The sequence below is a fragment of the Nicotiana tabacum genome, chromosome 5 (assembly GCF_000715075.1).
Source record: "Nicotiana tabacum cultivar K326 chromosome 5, ASM71507v2, whole genome shotgun sequence".
NCBI lineage: Eukaryota > Viridiplantae > Streptophyta > Magnoliopsida > Solanales > Solanaceae > Nicotiana > Nicotiana tabacum.
Window position 1 is genome coordinate 7,631,925 of NC_134084.1, and position 17,844 is coordinate 7,649,768.

The window sequence follows — 17,844 nt, forward strand, 5'->3', positions numbered from 1 at the left end:
CATTTCCCAAATGCTTCAATTCGGAAGAAAGTTGAAACTCATATTAGAGAACTGCTAGATCCCTCACGCCCTTAATGCTGAGACGTCGTTGAAATGCGTAGAAATGGCGTGGGATAGCCACTTTTTAACATGGTATTTAGTTTTTATCCAGTATTTTTAATGCTGAGGTGTCCTTAACATTTACACTGCACATGAAGTTAAGGACGCCATGTCCTTAACATTTACACTGTATATATGAAGTTAAGGACATGATGTCCTAAAGTTTGACAACGTAAAGTGTAAATACATGACACTTTGTCCTTAATATTTACACAACATTCATGAAGTTAAGGACATCATGTCCTTAATATTTACACAACACCCATGTGTAGCACATGGGTATTTTCTTCCGGGCGGGTAAAATTTATTAAGCACTGGCTAAAAAGTAAATACATTTTAAACAGTGGCTAAAAAGTAAAAATATCTCTAATTAGCGGCTAACTGTACACTTCCCCCTTGAAATGGGGGCATTTACATCTATATCCGCTTTTTGTGTCACGTTTTAACTTGTGCCCGCTTTGCAAAAACAAATTGCAAGCGTACCCGTTTTTTCACATAACTTCAGCATACGGGGCTGAAGTAACAAAGACAATCACATAAAACTTCAGCATTCTAGTAGACGGACCTGAAGTAGCAAGTGTGCTGAACCAAGTGTGCTGAAGTTTTTATTTTTGTAACTGGCGAACTTCAGCTCTAGTGTTTTGTAACTGGCGAACTTCAGCTCTAGAGCTGAAGTTTTTGTTTTTGTAACTGACGAACTTCAGCTCTAGAGCTGAAGTTTTTGTTTTTGTAACTGACGAACTTTAGCTCTAGAATTGAAGTTTTTGTTTTGTAATTGTCGAACTTCAGCTCTAGAACTGGTGATGCTAAATCAACTAAGCCTATCAATCTAAAATCAAATGTGGTCAAAGCTGCTGACGAGAAAATCATGCTTCATTAACATTGCTTATCGATATAAAATCTAATACAGTTTGAATCTGCTAATAAAAATCACTCCAGAATTTGCAGTAATATGACTCAAATAGAAGAAAAAGAGAAGAAATCATGATTTCACTGTCTAAAAGAAAACTAAAAGGCACTGGTAAGGAGATTAAGATTAAAAAGACTATGCGCACTATATGAGAATGTTAGTCCTTTGCCCAAAAAAGAAAAAAATATTACCATATTTATGGCAATCATCCCATGAACTGAAGTTCCATATTAGCACCAACAGCAGCAGAGAAAGAAGAAGAAGAAGAAAACGAAGAAGAAGAAGCAAGAGGAGAAAAGGGGCTGAAGTTATTTAAAAAGTGGGTACAAGTTAAAAATTTTAAAAAAAATGGGTCTAGGTTAAATGGAGGCGACCAAATAGGGTGCCCCGTGCAATTTTTACCTTGAAATGTTGCGCATTTTTCTTTCTTAGTTCCGCTGTGTACTAATGATAATGAATGAAAGTCCATTTTCTAATAAACGAAAATAAGTAGTTGTTCAGTGTAATCCTCTTTACATCAAATGTAATTCTTTTTGGTACTGTAGAGATTAATATGGTGATATTTATTTGAAATTACATTGTCTATGCTACTTGAAACATTTTCTGTCTCACTAATCATCCATTCTTGGCTACTTCATATGGGTCTCAAGCTTTTCTGTTACCATTCTCTCTGTGAGATAATAAAAGATGGAATTCAACGTATTCTAGTACTAGTATTGTAACTGATAGGCCACAGGTTCGAGATATGAAAACAATCTCTTTGCGTAACAACAACAAACCAGTAAAATCTCTCAAGTGAGGTCTGAAAAGGGTATAGTGTACACAGACCTTACCCAAGGAAAAACGCCGTTAAGGTATATACCTATGCCAAAAGGTGTAACCTTTTTTACACAAACAGGTTTGACAAGTACAAAACTGACTTTGATGGTAATAGGGGTGTGTGTGTGTGTTGCAAGAAATGAAGGAAATATTGACACTGCAATCATAAAAAGTATGTGATGTACCTTTCCCTTTACCCCATTCTATAAGAAAACTTTTTACACAAGGGTTCAACAAGAACTCTCCTCTGTAAACCGAATCCATAATACAGATATATCGGCTAAAACTCAGTAACTAAGCCGCCCACCTGGTCAAAATCACTGTGGCTCTAAAGAGTAGATGAGATGGGGGCAAAAAGAAAGAAAGAACTTGAAAGAATGGAAAGATCTATTCTACTGTGCAAAATCTAAAAAGAAACTAAATGAAGAGATCCTGTTTCTTTCTTTTCTAGGAGCAGTTCTGAGCAATCCCAGCTACTAAATTTCTACTTTTCACGAGCCTTGTCGTATTTCTAGCACTACTTTTGGCTGTTGTCAAGGGTACAACTGGAACAGTGAAATTAAGCGACTGTCCAGCTTCCACCACTGTTCCCAACATCCCAGCTCAAGGGATCTAAATTGCAGCACCACTATACATGGAAATTGTAAAAACTCAGATGTATTTCCCAGATGACTTCCAAATTCTTCCCTCAAGAGATACCACCATAACAGTAACATCATCGTGGTACTTCCTACGATCTCCCTGGGGGATGTTCAGCAATTCATGAAATTCCATTCCTATAAGAAAACATTAACAATTCAATTTAAAAACATGTAATATTTGCATGCCAATCATTTAGAGACGCCATCATAAGATAACCATGAAATCAGAGATTTAGAAATCATAGTTTACCTAAACCGCAAAAATACATAAAATAAAATGGTAGAGAAATAAGATGCCACTAAATGAGAAACTAATGATATGAAATGATATGTAGTAGTCCTTGTGTTTCAGAAAGTGATATGAAACCTATGACATCATCTGGAGTTGTGTAAAAGGACTTTCTTTAAATTAAGGGTGCCCAGAATTCATACGAGGGACCCAATCACCTAGTTTGGGATTGAGACATAGTTGATTGATGTTAAAATTCGCATTTAAGAGAAGAAAACAGCTTGATGATTCATCAGCTTCTAGATATTCAGACAGATCAGTTGGGGATCTCATGCCACATTTTCTAGAAAACGAAGATTGACAGCTGATCTTGAAATCCCTGAACAGCTATGCTACGAAACAAATCATCTATGTCATGTCTTCCCCTCTTTAGCAAGAGGGTTACCAAGATCTTGACAATGTCATCTATCAATTTCTACACTACATTGATACGCCCGATCCACCAAGTGATCCAAAGAACTAGGTGTTGAAGAAAAACAAAGGTGCAAAAACTCAAATTACAGATAGGAAGACATTTACCAAGGCTTTACATGGACACCTGCCTAAGGGAGTATACTTTGCTGCAATATTTGGTTGATGGATGAGCTTGGGACTTTTTCACCCACGGAAGGGGTGAGTTATATTACCAATTTAATGTAGTCTTATACTAATGTTTCTTCCCCAAAAGAATAGACTTCCACATTCCACAGACCCAAGTCAGAGGGTGAGCACTGAAGACTAGTACGATTCAATTAGAATATAATGTACTATTCAGAGGCTTACAAATCTAACTAAACAGTGCAAAACAATATTCTTGACATAGGCTTTTTATAGTTATCAAATGTCACAGCTAGTGCAGCAGCTTAAACGAGTAAACGATAAAGATGTTTCCCAAACCTCGAGACGTATCTTTGTTTCATCAGTTAAAGAGAAGTAGACAAACAAACTAAGCTATGGCGGATAATCTGGTCATAAATCCAGAATAAGCAATGGTATTGTCAGTGTTTAGAAAAGCGATCGCTTCGTCCTTAAAGCGCGAAGCGACGCGAAGCGACGCGAAGCGACAGTGTATCGCTTCAGGCTGCTCGAAGCGATGCGATCTTGAAAAGCGCGCGCTTCACTAGCTGAAGCGACGAAGCGATGAAGCGACGAAATCAACGAAGCGATCGCTTCTTTACAAAAAGCGATAACTGGCCCTTTTTTATAAAAAAAACAAACTTGGGGTCTGTTTTTTAATTATACAAAATAGACCCCTACATAGTCACACTGCTTCTCCCGTCAAAACAATTAAACAAAGATTGACAAAGGCCTAGGGTTGACCCCTTCTCTCTCAAGCTCAAGCTCGACCACTGCTTCTCCAGTCGACCGGTCCAGGTAATTTCTTTCTCCTTTCTTCTTCATTTCTTCTTCTCCTTTCTCCTTCTCCTTTCTTATTTTTCTTCTGCTTCTGCTGCTTCTGCTGCTTCTCTGCTTATTTTTCAGAATTTTTTTTTCTTTTGCTTCTGCTTCTGTTGCTTCTTCTTCTGCTGCTTCTGTTGCTTCTTTTTCTGCTTCTGCTGCTTCTTCTGCTTCTGCGTTATTACGTTATTATATTTCAGCATATAAAATTAATTATATATATTTATTATTTTTAGTTTATGTGATTTTTTAAATGTTTTTTTCAGTTTATATAATTAATTATTATATATATTATTATTATATGTATTTTCAGTTTATTGATTATGTTTTTTTCTTATATCTTAAATAATAGGGATATTAAAATGTCTCAAAGTTCGAAAGAGAAAGACCCGGCTTGGATATGGCGAGAGAACTAATGAGAAGAATATAAATGTTGTATGCAAGTTTTGCAACAAGATTACAACGGGTGGCATTTATCGCTTTAAATACCATCTAATTGGTGGCGATAGAAACGTCACAAGTTGTCCGAAATGTCCACCGGAGGTGAGGGAAGAAATAAAGAATTTTGTTGAGAAGAAGAAGGAGCAAAAAAATCAAATGGTTCATTAACCAATGGTGGCCAATCTTGATGATGATGATGATGATGATGATATTGAAGAATTGTCACTTCCAACAAAACGGGGAAGAGATGGGTCAAGTCATGGATCATCGACTAAAGGTCCTATGGATTGCTACTTCTCAAAGAAGCCGGGAGCAAAGGGCGGTGGAAAAGATGTACAAAAAATTGCTAAAGACATTTTGAGGGATCGTGCGGTTAGAGCTTTTGCACGATGGGTCTATGATGCCGGGCTCCCCTTCAATTGTGTCAACTATGACACTTTTGGAGACTTTATTGAGGCCGTTGGTCAATACGGACCTGGAATGAAGCCTCCCACTTACCATGAAATAAGAGGTCCTTATCTAAATAAGGAAGTGGAGGAGACTAATAAAATTGTTGAGGAGCATAAAGTTGTGTGGAACAAGTACGGCTGTTCCATTATGATGGATAAGTGGACGGCAAGAACGGGGAAAATGATTATTAATGTGTTGGTGAATTCTCCCCGGGGAAGCTTGTTTCTTGAGTCCATTGATGCTAGTGACTCATCCACTGACCACATCAAAATGTTCACCTTGTTTCAGAATACCATCGAAAAGATTGGTCCAAGCAAAGTTGTTCAAGTGGTCACTGATAATGCAAGTGAAAATAAGAAAGCAGGTGGCATGATTGAAGGAGCGTACAAGAATGTCTATTGGACTCCATGTGCGGCTCATTGTATCAACTTGATGTTCGGGGACATTTTCAGGGAAAAACCCTTCTCTACAGTTTTTGGCCAGGGCGTTAGGTTACATTCTTATATTTCTCAGCGGCCCTTGTTATTGAATATGATGAGAAGATTCACCATGCAAAAAAATTTGGTGAAACCGGGCAAGACAAGGTTCGCCACTGCTTTCTTGACTCTGCATAGTATCCACTGTCAAAAAAACAATTTGAGAAAGATGGTCACTTCAGAGGAATGGAGCAAGAGTAAATTTGCAAAGGAAAGTGCGGGGAAAGAGGTTGCACGCATTATTCTTTCTTATTCTTTTTGGAATAATGTCCTTCATGCTCTTAAAATTGGTGGCCCTTTGGTTAAAGTACTCCGTTTGGTGGATGGGGAGCAAAAACCATCAATGGGCTACCTCTATGAAGCTATGGATAGGGCCAAGGAGACTATTCAAGCATCATTCAGTGATGAGCAGAAATATGCAAAGGTCTTTCAGATCATTGATGCAAGATGGGATGAGCAACTTCATAGACCTTTGCATGCAGCTGGACTTATTCTGAACCCATCACTCTTTTATGAGTAGCATGAGAAGAATTCATTGGCTAAAGAAGTGTGGACAGGATTCCATCAGGTTGTTATCAAGTTGAACCCAGATGAAGACTTGCAAGAAAAGATAGTAGATCAGCTTGCTATTTACAAGGCAGCTGAAGGACTTTTTAAGCTCCGACTTGCTATTAAACAAAGAACGACGAAGTCGCCAGGTGACCAAGTGTTTCTATATTTTATAGCTCTAACTTCAATGTATTCTTTATACTTATTAACTCTTGAACATTTTTTTTGACTTCTATAGTTGCATGGTGGGACCAATATGGTGTAGAGACTCCGGAGCTACAGGCTTTCGCCATCAAAGTTCTAAGTTTAACTTGTAGCTCATCTGGATGTGAAAGGAACTGGAGTGTTTTTGAACACGTGAGAAATAAAAAGAATTATTTCGTATTTTGAGATAAAGTAAATTATATCTCAATTGTCCAAACTCCTACTAATTAGTTGACACATCTTTTTTGCAGATTCATACAAAGAAAAGTAATCGACTAACCTTGAAGCGCCTCCATAATCTAGTGTTCATAAAATACAATAGAGCATTGAGGCGTCGCTACAACCACCGCAATATAATTGATCCAATTCTTTTGGACAATATTGATGAGGCTAATGAGTGGCTAACCGGAGTCCCCGAAAATTGCGAAGGTGAAGAAGTATTTGAAGGCGACTCCGATTTCACTTGGGGTGATGTTTCGGTTGGTAGTGGAGTTGGGGAAGATCCTTATGGTTTAAGGAGATATACTCCAAGTTCAAGCTCTATTAGGAAGGGGAAAAGTGTGGCTACTACAAGTCGACCCTATCCCTAATTGATGAAGATGAAAGTGATCATGAAGAGGAGGGGGAAGAAGAAGATGACGAGCAATATGAAGATAATAGAGGAATTCAAGATTTTGACAATCTTGAAGAATAAGAAGAGTAGAAGAATAAGATGTTGATTCTAGTAATTTAGTAGCTTTGATTTTGCTTGTCCTATGGTTTGTGGATGGTTTGTGGATGATTTGGTGGTACCTAGTACCTACTTTTAAGTATTTAAATTGAAGTTTTTGATTATTTATAATTTTACATTATGTTTTTTAAGAATTGCGCTTCACTTTAATAAAGCGTGCGCTTCGCTTTTGAAGCGAAGCGAGCCCTTGTCGCTTTTTTGCGCTTCGCGCTCTCAAAAACACTAGGTATTGTTAGCGGAAACGTAAAAGAAAGAACACAAGATTTAACGTGGTTCGGATCAAAATAATCCTACGTCCACCAGAGAACAGTTGCCTTTTTAATATTAACAAAGGAAGGGGAGAGTTCCCAATTACACTTAAGAGAATTTCTCTCTTAACTCTCTACTCACTACAATGTGTTGTATTATTTTTGGGATGATTTCTACAAATGAAGGAGTGCATCTATTTATAGAGGCAAAGACCTCCTCTTGATGTCATGGGTGACATCAAAGGAGGAAGCTTCCTCCTAGCATCCACACCAACTCTTTCCACCAACTCTTCCAATTGGCATGCCATTGTTGACTAAACATAAACCAACACCTTCAATCTCCACCTTGGTTTGCGTTTCGAGCGTGCGTGTGAACAACTCTGGCCAAAACTTCTAAGCTTACTGGGCAACCCCGTTGTAAGAAACAAGAAGAATCAAACCATTGTTGAACATACCACCTCCACCTAACAACTGTTCTCTTCGGAGTTGCATCAGTTGATGCACACCCCCGCCAAGTCCTTGCAGTGTGCAAACTTAGCGAGTGAGACTATCTTGGTCAACATAGTCTGCAACATTATCGTCTGTGATAACCTTCACGACCTTGATAGTTCCCTCTTCAACAACATCTCGAATAAAATGAAATCTGACATCAATGTGTTTAGTGCGCTCATGAAATCTCTGATTTTTCATTAGATGAATAGCACTCTGACTATCACATCTAAGAGTTGATTCCAGCTGAACCAAACTCAATTCCGCTACTAAACCTTTCAACCAGATAGCTTCCTTCACCGCCTCCGCTATTGCCATGTATTCTGCTTCTGTCGTAGACAAAGCGGCAATCGACTGCAGAGTCGACTTCCAACTAACGGCACTACCAACGAGGGTAAAGATGTATCCAGTTGTGGACCTTCTTCTGTCAAGATCTCCTGCATAGTCAGAATCTACATAACCGAGAATTGAAATACCTCCACCACTTTTTCGAAAGGTCAGACCAACACCAGAAGCTCCTTTGAGATATCTCAATATCCACTTGACAGCTTCCCAATGCCTCTTTCCTGGGCTGGACATGTATCTACTTACCACACTTACAGATTGAGCAATATCTGGACGTGTCCATACCATAGCATACATAATGCTACCAACTGCACTGGCATAAGGAATCTTTGACATATGCTCCACCTCATCCTCGGACTAAGGCATTTGTAACTCTGAAAGTTTAAAATGAGGAGTTAATGGTGTACTTACAGGCTTGCACGTATGCATATTGAATCTCTTGAGAACCCTTTCAATATACCTCTTCTGAGAAAGATGTACAACACCGTCTTCTCTTGAAATCTCCATACCAAGGATTTTCTTTGCAGCTCCTAAATCCTTCATGTCAAATTCCTTACTCAACAGTTTCTTCAAAGCATTTATCTCTGTAATGTTGTTAGCAGCAATAAGCATATCATCAACATACAACAGTAAATAAATCATTGAGTTACCAGACATCTTCTTGTGATACACACAGCTATCAAATGCACTCCTTGAGAATTCATGTGTAGTCATGAATGCATCAAACCTCTTGTACCACTGTCTAGGGGATTGCTTCAAACCATACAAAGACTTCTTTAGTTGGCATACGTGATCTTCTTTTCCCTCAGCTAGGAAACCTTCAGGCTGATCCATATAGATTGTCTCTTCTAGATCACCGTGTAAGGAAAGCAGTTTTGACATCAAGCTGTTGAAGCTCCAAGTCAAATTGGGCAACCAATGCTAGTAGCACGCGAATTGAGCTATGATTCACGACTGGAGAGAAAATTTCATTGTAGTCAATTCCCTCCTTCTGACTGAATCCTTTTGCAACCAATCTCGCCTTGAACCTAACATCTTCCACTTCAGAAATTCCCTCTTTCTTTCGGTAGACCCACTTGCATCCAACTGTCCTCTTCCCCTTTTGTCTTTTCACTAAGACCCATGTCTGATTCTTGTGAAGAGACTCCATCTCTTCAGTCATGGCTAACCGCCATTGTGCAACATCCTTGCAAGAAGTTGCTTCAATATACGAGGAGGGCTCCAGATCCTTAATCTCTTCTTGTGCAGCTACGAACGCATATGCAATCAAGTTTGCTTGATCTATAAGGCGTTCCGGTTCTCGTGTCTGCCTCTTCTCCCTCCCCTTCGCAATTGTGTATGGTTCATTGACAGCAAGTTCTTCAAGGTCTACATCTTCTGACTCATCTTTAACCTGAGTCTCTTGATCCTTTTCCTTGGCAAGCTCCACCGGAAGCTCCACCTGCTCGTCGTTCTTGTTTCCTGAAAACTCCACGGAAACTTTACGGGGATCAAGTATAGAGGATTCATCAAAGGTGACATCTCTACTAGCTATAAATTTGAGTAAAGACAAACACCAAAGTTTGTACCCTTTTACTCCATCCACATACCCTACGAATATGGCCTTCTTAGCCCTTGGTTCAAGTTTTCCTTCATTAACGTGATAATAAGCTGGACACCCAAATACTCGTAAGTATGAATAGTTAGAGGGTTCACCTGACCATACCTCATTCGGAGTCTTAAAGTCAATTGCCGATGCTGGAGATCGATTGACAATATGAGCAGCAGTGTGAACTGCTTCAGCCCAAAATACTTTGGACATTTTGGCTTGTAGGAGCATACAACGAGCCTTTTCAAGAAGAGTTCTGTTCATTCTCTCGGCAACTCCATTCTGCTGTGGGGTATGCCTGACAGTCCTATGTCTTGAGATCCCATGAACCTTGCAGAATTCATTAAACTCTTCATTGCAAAACTCCAAGCCATTGTCTGTGCGAAGATACTTGATTTTCCGCTCCATTTGATTTTCAACCAAAATTTTCCACTCTTTAAATGCTTCAAAAGCATCACTTTTTGCCTTCAAAAAATGCACCCAAACCTTTCGTGAGAAATCATCAATAAAAGTGAGAAGATACCTCTTTTTGCCCTTCGATGGAAGTTTAGAGGGACCCCATAAATCTGAATGAATGTAGTCTAGCACTCCTCTTGTCTTGTGTTTGCCAGTGCTGAAGCTGACCTTCTTTTGCTTCCCTAGAACGCAGTGCTCACAGAAGTTAAGTGTGTTGATCTTCTCACTTTCCAAAAGGTTGCGATTGCTCAACATCTCCGGTCCACGTGCGCTCATATGACCCAGTCTCATGTGCCATAGTCTTGCCTTGTCATCATTAGATAACTGCACTGTAGATGCATTTGCAGAGCCAACAATGGTGCTTCCGGCCAATGTGTAAAGGTCGTTCTCCAGCTTGCCTTTCAGCATGACTAAAGAACCTTTAGTCACCTTTATAGTTCCTGCTTCGCTCATGTACCTGTAGCCTTGTTCATCCAGAGTACTCAGGGAGATCAAATTCTTCTTCAGATCAGGAACATGACGGACTTGTGTAATAGTCCTCACGACTCCATCATGGCAGCGAACCCGAACTGAGCCAATGCCAACTATTGCACAAGTTGCATTATTGCCCATTACTACGGTTCCTCCACTTTTCTCATAGCTGCTAAACCAGTCTTTTCGGAACGTCATATGCAGAGTGCAAGCAGAGTCTAACACCCATTTGTTTCCATAACTACTATTATTATTACACGATGTTGTTAGTACATAATCATTATCAAAATCATGTACCTGTTCAACTGTGGATGCACTCGCCTTTTCCTTGGACTTTGACATTGGGCAGTCTCGTTCAAAGTGCCCCTTCTTGCCACAACCCCAACACTCTGTATTCTTCTTGTTCACACGAGACTTTGATCTGTGCTTTGATTTGTTCTTTCCCTGTTGGCTAGTCCGGCCTCTCACAAAGAGCCCACTTGCCTGGTCATCTCTATCTCCTTCAATATGGCTCCGCACATCACTAGAGTTAAGTGCCTACTGCACTTGCTCAAGCTTGATAGGCTCCTTGCTATACATCATTGAATTCTCAATATCACGATATCCTGAAGTCAATGAAAATAGCAAAGCACATGCAAGCGTCTCCTCCTCCTTTTTAATTCCTGCAATCTGTAAGTCCATGACAAGTTTATTGAACGCATCTAAATGATCTTGTAACGAAGTACCTGACCCCATTTTAAATGTGTGAAGACGTCGTTGTAACAACATCCTTGTTGTCACTAATCGGTCTTGGTATAGCCCTTCTAGCTTTTTCCATAACTGTTTGGCCGTCTCTTCGGTACCCGTACTCACTTCACAAAGCACGTTAGGTGCAAGGGATAGTTGGATTGCACTCAATGCATCCCCTTTAATCTTCTCCTTGTCGGGAGCTGATATATCCTTAGGATACTTTCCGTCAATAGCATGGATTGAACATTTCCTCCGCAGTAACGCCATCATTTGGATCTTCCAGATATTGAAATTGTTGCGTCCACTGAATCTATCAATTTCAAACTTCATGGAACTCATCTTTGCTTGTTCTTCCTCCTTGGATCGTTAAAGAATCCTGTTGTTCTGATACCAATTGTTAGCGGAAACGTAAAAGAAAGAACACAAGATTTAACGTGGTTCGGATCAAAATAATCCTACGTCCACCAGAGAACAGTTGCCTTTTTAATATTAACAAAGGAAGGGGAGAGTTCCCAATTACACTTAAGAGAATTTCTCTCTTAACTCTCTACTCACTACAATGTGTTGTATTATTTTTGGGATGGTTTCTACAAATGAAGGAGTGCATCTATTTATAGAGGTAAAGACCTCCTCTTGATGTCATTGGTGACATCAAACTACCTCCTCTTGATGTCATGGTTGACATCAAAGGAGGAAGCTTCCTCCTAGCATCCACACCAACTCTTCCAATTGGCATGCCATTATTGACTAAACATAAACCAACACCTTCAGGTATGTTAATGTGTCACAAAATTGGAGTGGGTCCAATTTAGTGTTCCCACCTAATATAGAATTGATCTAAATTGGACAGCAAGAGAAGATGATTGAGTGTCTGAAAATAAAAATAAAAATAAAAATCTGAAAATCTAAATGTAATTTCTTAGCAAAAATTAAGGGCGTGCAGCCACTAGAAAACGTAAAGAATCACTAAAACAGTAACTTTTTACCCTAACTCTGCATAGAAAGACTAGACAGAAAATATACCAGCTTTCTTGGCTGCACGGAATAAGAGCTCCTCAATAAGATGCTGAGCATGATCCCCATCAGGGAATTTCTCCATGAAATTCTCCACATGACAAACCACCTCTTGATTGCTCAAATATTGGTACAAGCCATCAGAGGATAGCACCAAAAACTGATCCTTAGGACAGAGTCTATGATGGTGCAGTGAAGGTTTACAAGATAAATAAGGAGCATCCCCAATGTACTCGTTCCGAAACATTTCTAGTAATGCATCATTCAATTTAGGCTGCACAGGCAGATCTCAAAATATTAAGCGGATTGGCAACAAGCATGTCACAACAGAATATAAGTCTACAACAACAATTCAACGTAGAATGTTTGGCGAACTTTACATGTCCATCCAGAGTAACTATAGGCAGAAACATATATTTCTTTACTAGATGGAATGCTAGGACTAAGAGTGCATGACATTCCATCTCCCAGAGATCAACAAATTTTCGGCCAAATCAGAAATGGAAATAGTCAAATATTCCTCTGATGCCACAATATCTAAAGTAAAATGAGGCTCCGAATGTGCAGATGTGCAATTTGATGCAATTGCTAGAGATTTTTTGGATTGGAAACCAGGAAGAGAAAGAAAAGCAAGTGACAAACCCTTTTCAGGAAGCCCGCCCCAAAAGCGCGAGTGACCTTTAAACGGCCTTTTACTCTATCATTAACAATGCAATTGCTGTCGTCTGGGTGTTCATTCTTGATTCTAATGACTTCCTGGAGATTGTTACAAGAAACAAACTGTTTAAGAACCTAACTGATTAAAATACAAACATGGGAATGTTACAAGCAACAGACAATTAAAAGTTACAGGTTTCACAATGACAAATGAGACAGAAACTCAGCGCCAATTGCATTCATTGATCAAACACACTTTAATAACAACAATGAGAAGTTGTAACTTGGTAAAACCGAAACAGACAACACGGGAATCATTAACCGTATCTGGCCAGCAGAAATGGTTATGTCAGAGTAAAGAGTTAACAGAATTATGCATGACAGCAATATAGGTGCTGTTACGGCTGTTAGCTCATTCAACAACCAGCAAAATCATTGAACTGCAATTAGTATTGGGGCAATTTATATAGAAGAGGAAAAGATCAACTTGAATGTACAGGCCTCAAATTGGAGCCAACATATATCATTTGTGCTCATCTAATGTCTTGATAAATAAGGCCCAACAAACACACGAGGCCTGAAGCCTTTCACAAATGTTACAAGAAAATGAAGATATGTCAGGCATTTGTGTCACTTTTTCTTTTTTACTTATCTACCTCATTATACTGTTTGAGTTTTGTTTTCCATGGAGTACAAAATCTGATGCATTGCATCGTCGCTAATGGAGAAAAATAAGAATATTCATCAAAGTTAGTAAACGTCTATTTGTACACTCACTGCTCAACAAGACATTAATATATAACTCCTCTGGCAGAAAAAGACTTAGGTACAACAGACGAGGGCAACTTTTCAATTGCCAAGAGGTCCTACGCTTAAGCGCAGGTAAAATCATTTTATCATGGTAGGAGTTGTCCATCCATCCCAATAGGCATCGTTTCTGCCAAATAATAATGTTGGACGGGAAAATGAAAACAAAGAAAAAAAAGAAGAGAACCCACTCACTTGAAGCATTCAGCAGTTTTATCATATTCATCTTTGTCCAATAATCCAAGACAAAATAATATAAAAATTAAAAAGGTTGAGAGCATCACATTAATACATGAATTTTGTAGCTGAAGGAAAACTGCAACCAGTATCCAACTACAAACAACAACAACATATCCAGTATGTTCCCACATGTGGGGTCTGAGGCAACTACAAAGTTACAAACAACAATTTGCTTAAAAAATAGAGAGATGCGGGAATAAAAGAGCAGAATAAATGAAGATGGAAGAAGTAGAAACAAAAGAAAGATTCATCAATAGATATCTAACACCTGAAGTAGCTCCATCTGATACAATGTTTAATACAAGTATAGAAGGCACCTAATGTATAAGAAGATATATATGAGCAGTTATATTAGAAGCTTACAGGAAGCTTCCAATCCCATTATTTCATTTAGATGAATAAACGAATACCAGACAAGGCAAATATATTGACAAAAAAGGGAGCTAAGGGAAACCAATATTATGAAGTTTCCTCATTGTCACCATTACACTAAATGGCAAAATTATACCTTCTAAGATATCCCTAAGACTCGTGAACCACAAGTTTGGAACAGTTTGTGCTGTATTTTAATCAAGAATGAACACCAAGACGACATCGGAAACAATATCGGAAAGGATCTGACTGCATTCCTGATCCACTCATAGAGATTAAGCACAAGTTCATGAAAATCTGGAACACTCACATTCGTTAAAATCCTTGAGAGAGAGAGAGGCAAAGAAAGAGACTTGGGCTAAAGGGGGAGCATCTCATGCCGCGTGATACATGCTTCTTCAGATTATTGTCATTTATGCAACAGCAGTAAAGAATGAACCTACTAAAATGAGGAGGACCAAGCTTATGACTTGAAAGGAATAACAGATTATAGGAAAAGGAACCATTTGAGAGGGTCAAACTATCGCAAATGCTGAACTGTTTCTAAGAACCTGCCTATACCAGCTAAATGGTGCCAACCCAAAAATTTAATGGTTCAATACACTGTGACCAAAAGATTCAAAACCAGTTTGGCAGGTACATATATGAATGTAATTAAAGCAAGAAACTGACTTTGAGGCCTCTTTGCTTCAGAGGCTTTTATTTAGAAATTATATCCCAACAAATTTCATAACATACTACATTCAATGATCTTAGATCAGTAAAGCCAGTGATGAGAAAAATAGCATCATACCTTGGAGCACCAGATAAAGGAAACAGCTTTTAATTTACATGAATTCATCATTCCGAAGTTTTGCAATTCTTACGGAGTAAAATATTTATGTACTCCAATATTTAGCATAATGTCGTAACTCATAAATCAATTAAACTTCAAACATATAAGGAAGCACCAGATACAACCCATTGAGTAACAAAGAAACCGAGGAACGTTACTTCTTCAATGCTAGTGCTGTGATCAGTTGACAATTGCAAGGCAGTCAGCTTCATAGCTTGAATAGGTATCTCATTTGTCGCCTTATATTCCTCATCACTGGGAACTACAGATTCTTCAGCAATGCCTTCAACGGCCAACTCGCAATTGCCTGGAACTATTGATTCAGAACTAGAACTAACCTCCTCAGACACATACTGAGCCACAACGGCACGACTATCTCCGACATTCATTACATACACATCTTCATCTCTCATCAAAGCAACCAGCAAACAAGAACCCATTAATGCAAGCTCAGGGTACCGATCAAGAACTTTATCTGTCATATCCAAGTACGCGAGCTCAGTGACTTCGAGAGCTCTTGACATTGCTCTCAAAACCAACTCATGATCAACCGGACCCACCTTACGCTTCCTTTCACTTCTATCAATCCTTTCCTCCACTCTATTCTCCCCTACTTCAACCTTCTTTTTAGCTTGCAATCCGAATCTCCATGGGAATAACTTGTTGCTCTCTTTGTGCTTGTTAATTGACAAACCATGTTTCAGCTTCGACAACAGCAACGACTTCCTATTAACCGCTGAACCTGCACTATTCACACTTAATGCATCATCTACTGAAAATGCAAATCTCTCCGAACCCGAAAGATCAAGACCATCCTCTGTCTCATCTTCTGCTAAAAATTCCCACAATCTCCTCCTCCTAACCTCTATTCCCCCCGATTGAAATGTCACTCTCTTTTCAGGCCCTTTATCCATCTGTTCCAAATTAACCTCATTTTCACCTTCTTCTACTCCCCTAGCCCCCCTACTTGTGGCCTTAGGTCCTCCATTCCAATGTAGCTCATTCGAGTCCTCACCAATCACTTCATTTTCAATATTTGCAATTTCAGATTGAAATATCACCTTCTTTTCACACGTTTTATCCATCTGATCCAAATTAACCTCATTTTCAGCTTCTTCTACCCCTCCATCCCCCCTACTCATCTCCTTATACACTCGATTTGAATTAGCTTCATTCGAGTCCTCAATGATCACTTCATTTTCTATATTAGCATTATTTAAACTAGCATTTTTTTCGCTTTGTTGGTTATTACTACCACTACTAGTATCTTCATTATCCCAAAACAAACCCTCTAATTCTTTGTTCATTGCTTTGTACAGATTACTCATCAAGAATTCAGGTGCATCAGGTCCATTAAACCCATCATAAATCCCAACAAACAGCCACCCATGTTCTTCACATACAACCACATGCACACGATCCTCCCCCGCTTTTCCTAATGCCCATTCAACATTCACATTATTACGTAAATGCCATCCACTATAATCACGTGTACAGTTAATTTCCTTTTTACCTATGAAGTAGTTTCTCACTGGCACCTTTAAAGGCTTTTTCAATTCCATTAATGCCCTTCGACTTTCTCATTTTTACGTAAATGCCATCACCACCCAACGGAGCTGAGAATGGAACGGCAGACTCTAGTGGACCGGATAGAGCTCCTCGCTCGATCGGACCGGACATGAAGAAAGCCCTCTCTCTTTCCATTGGACCAGCCGGTTCGTTGCTTAAACCGGTTCGAGGAACCGGTTGAAGAGGTAAAGCACTAAAGGACGACGTACTTTCAAAACCATTCACAACACTACCATTACCATCGTCGTAAATATTATCAAGTTGGAGGACAGATCGGGGAGTACAGGTATTTGCACTAACAGAAGCACCTGAAATCGCTCTGAATCCGGTTTCGGTCCTTAACGGAGCCGGTTCATTATCGAACCGGAGTGACTGAGAAGGCGAAATGAACCGGTTCGAGTTTGTCGGAGAGAGAACGAACCGGGCAGATGACCTAACATAGCAGAAGGAATGGCCTAGAGTTTCGTCGAGCGGTTCGCTGCCCGTGAATATTACCTCCGGTTCAGTCCGGTTCACCACCGCCGGATTGTTAAAACACGAAAAGCCGCCTCCCATTTCACGTTCTATTCATTTCATACCCCCCTCCCCCAACAGTAACCACTGTTATATGTACATGTCTCTATAAAAGCAGAGTTACACAGAGAGGCAAAAGAAAAAGTTGTTTGAATTTGTTGGGTTTGTTGTGAAAGAAAGTGAGACATAGAGAGAGAGAGAAGAAACAAATATTTCTAGAGAGAGAGAATGGAGGAATCTATTTTGTAATGTTTTTTGCGGGCTAATGAATTTTTTGGAAAACAAAAGAATGAAATAGAGAAAGACTAGTGTAGTTTTTTGATTTCTAGAGATGCTAGAGTAACAATAAAGTTGTCATTGTGTCACTTATAATAAATTATAAGTTCGAGTAAATCAGCCATAATCAAAGATTATAGTAATATAGATAGAATTCTTCTTCACCCATTGATGGCTATCGGATAAAATTCACAAATATCTATGTTTCGCTCCTTATAATTGAAATATAAAAACTATAATAGAATTTCAC

At 39.1% G+C, this 17,844-nt stretch overlaps 1 pseudogene; it reads right to left on the reverse strand.

Moving 5' to 3' along the window:
• Positions 1–2,643: 2,643 nt before the first annotated feature.
• On the reverse strand, positions 2,644–17,602 carry LOC107793399 (protein phosphatase 2C 29-like; annotated as a pseudogene).
• Positions 17,603–17,844: the final 242 nt, after the last annotated feature.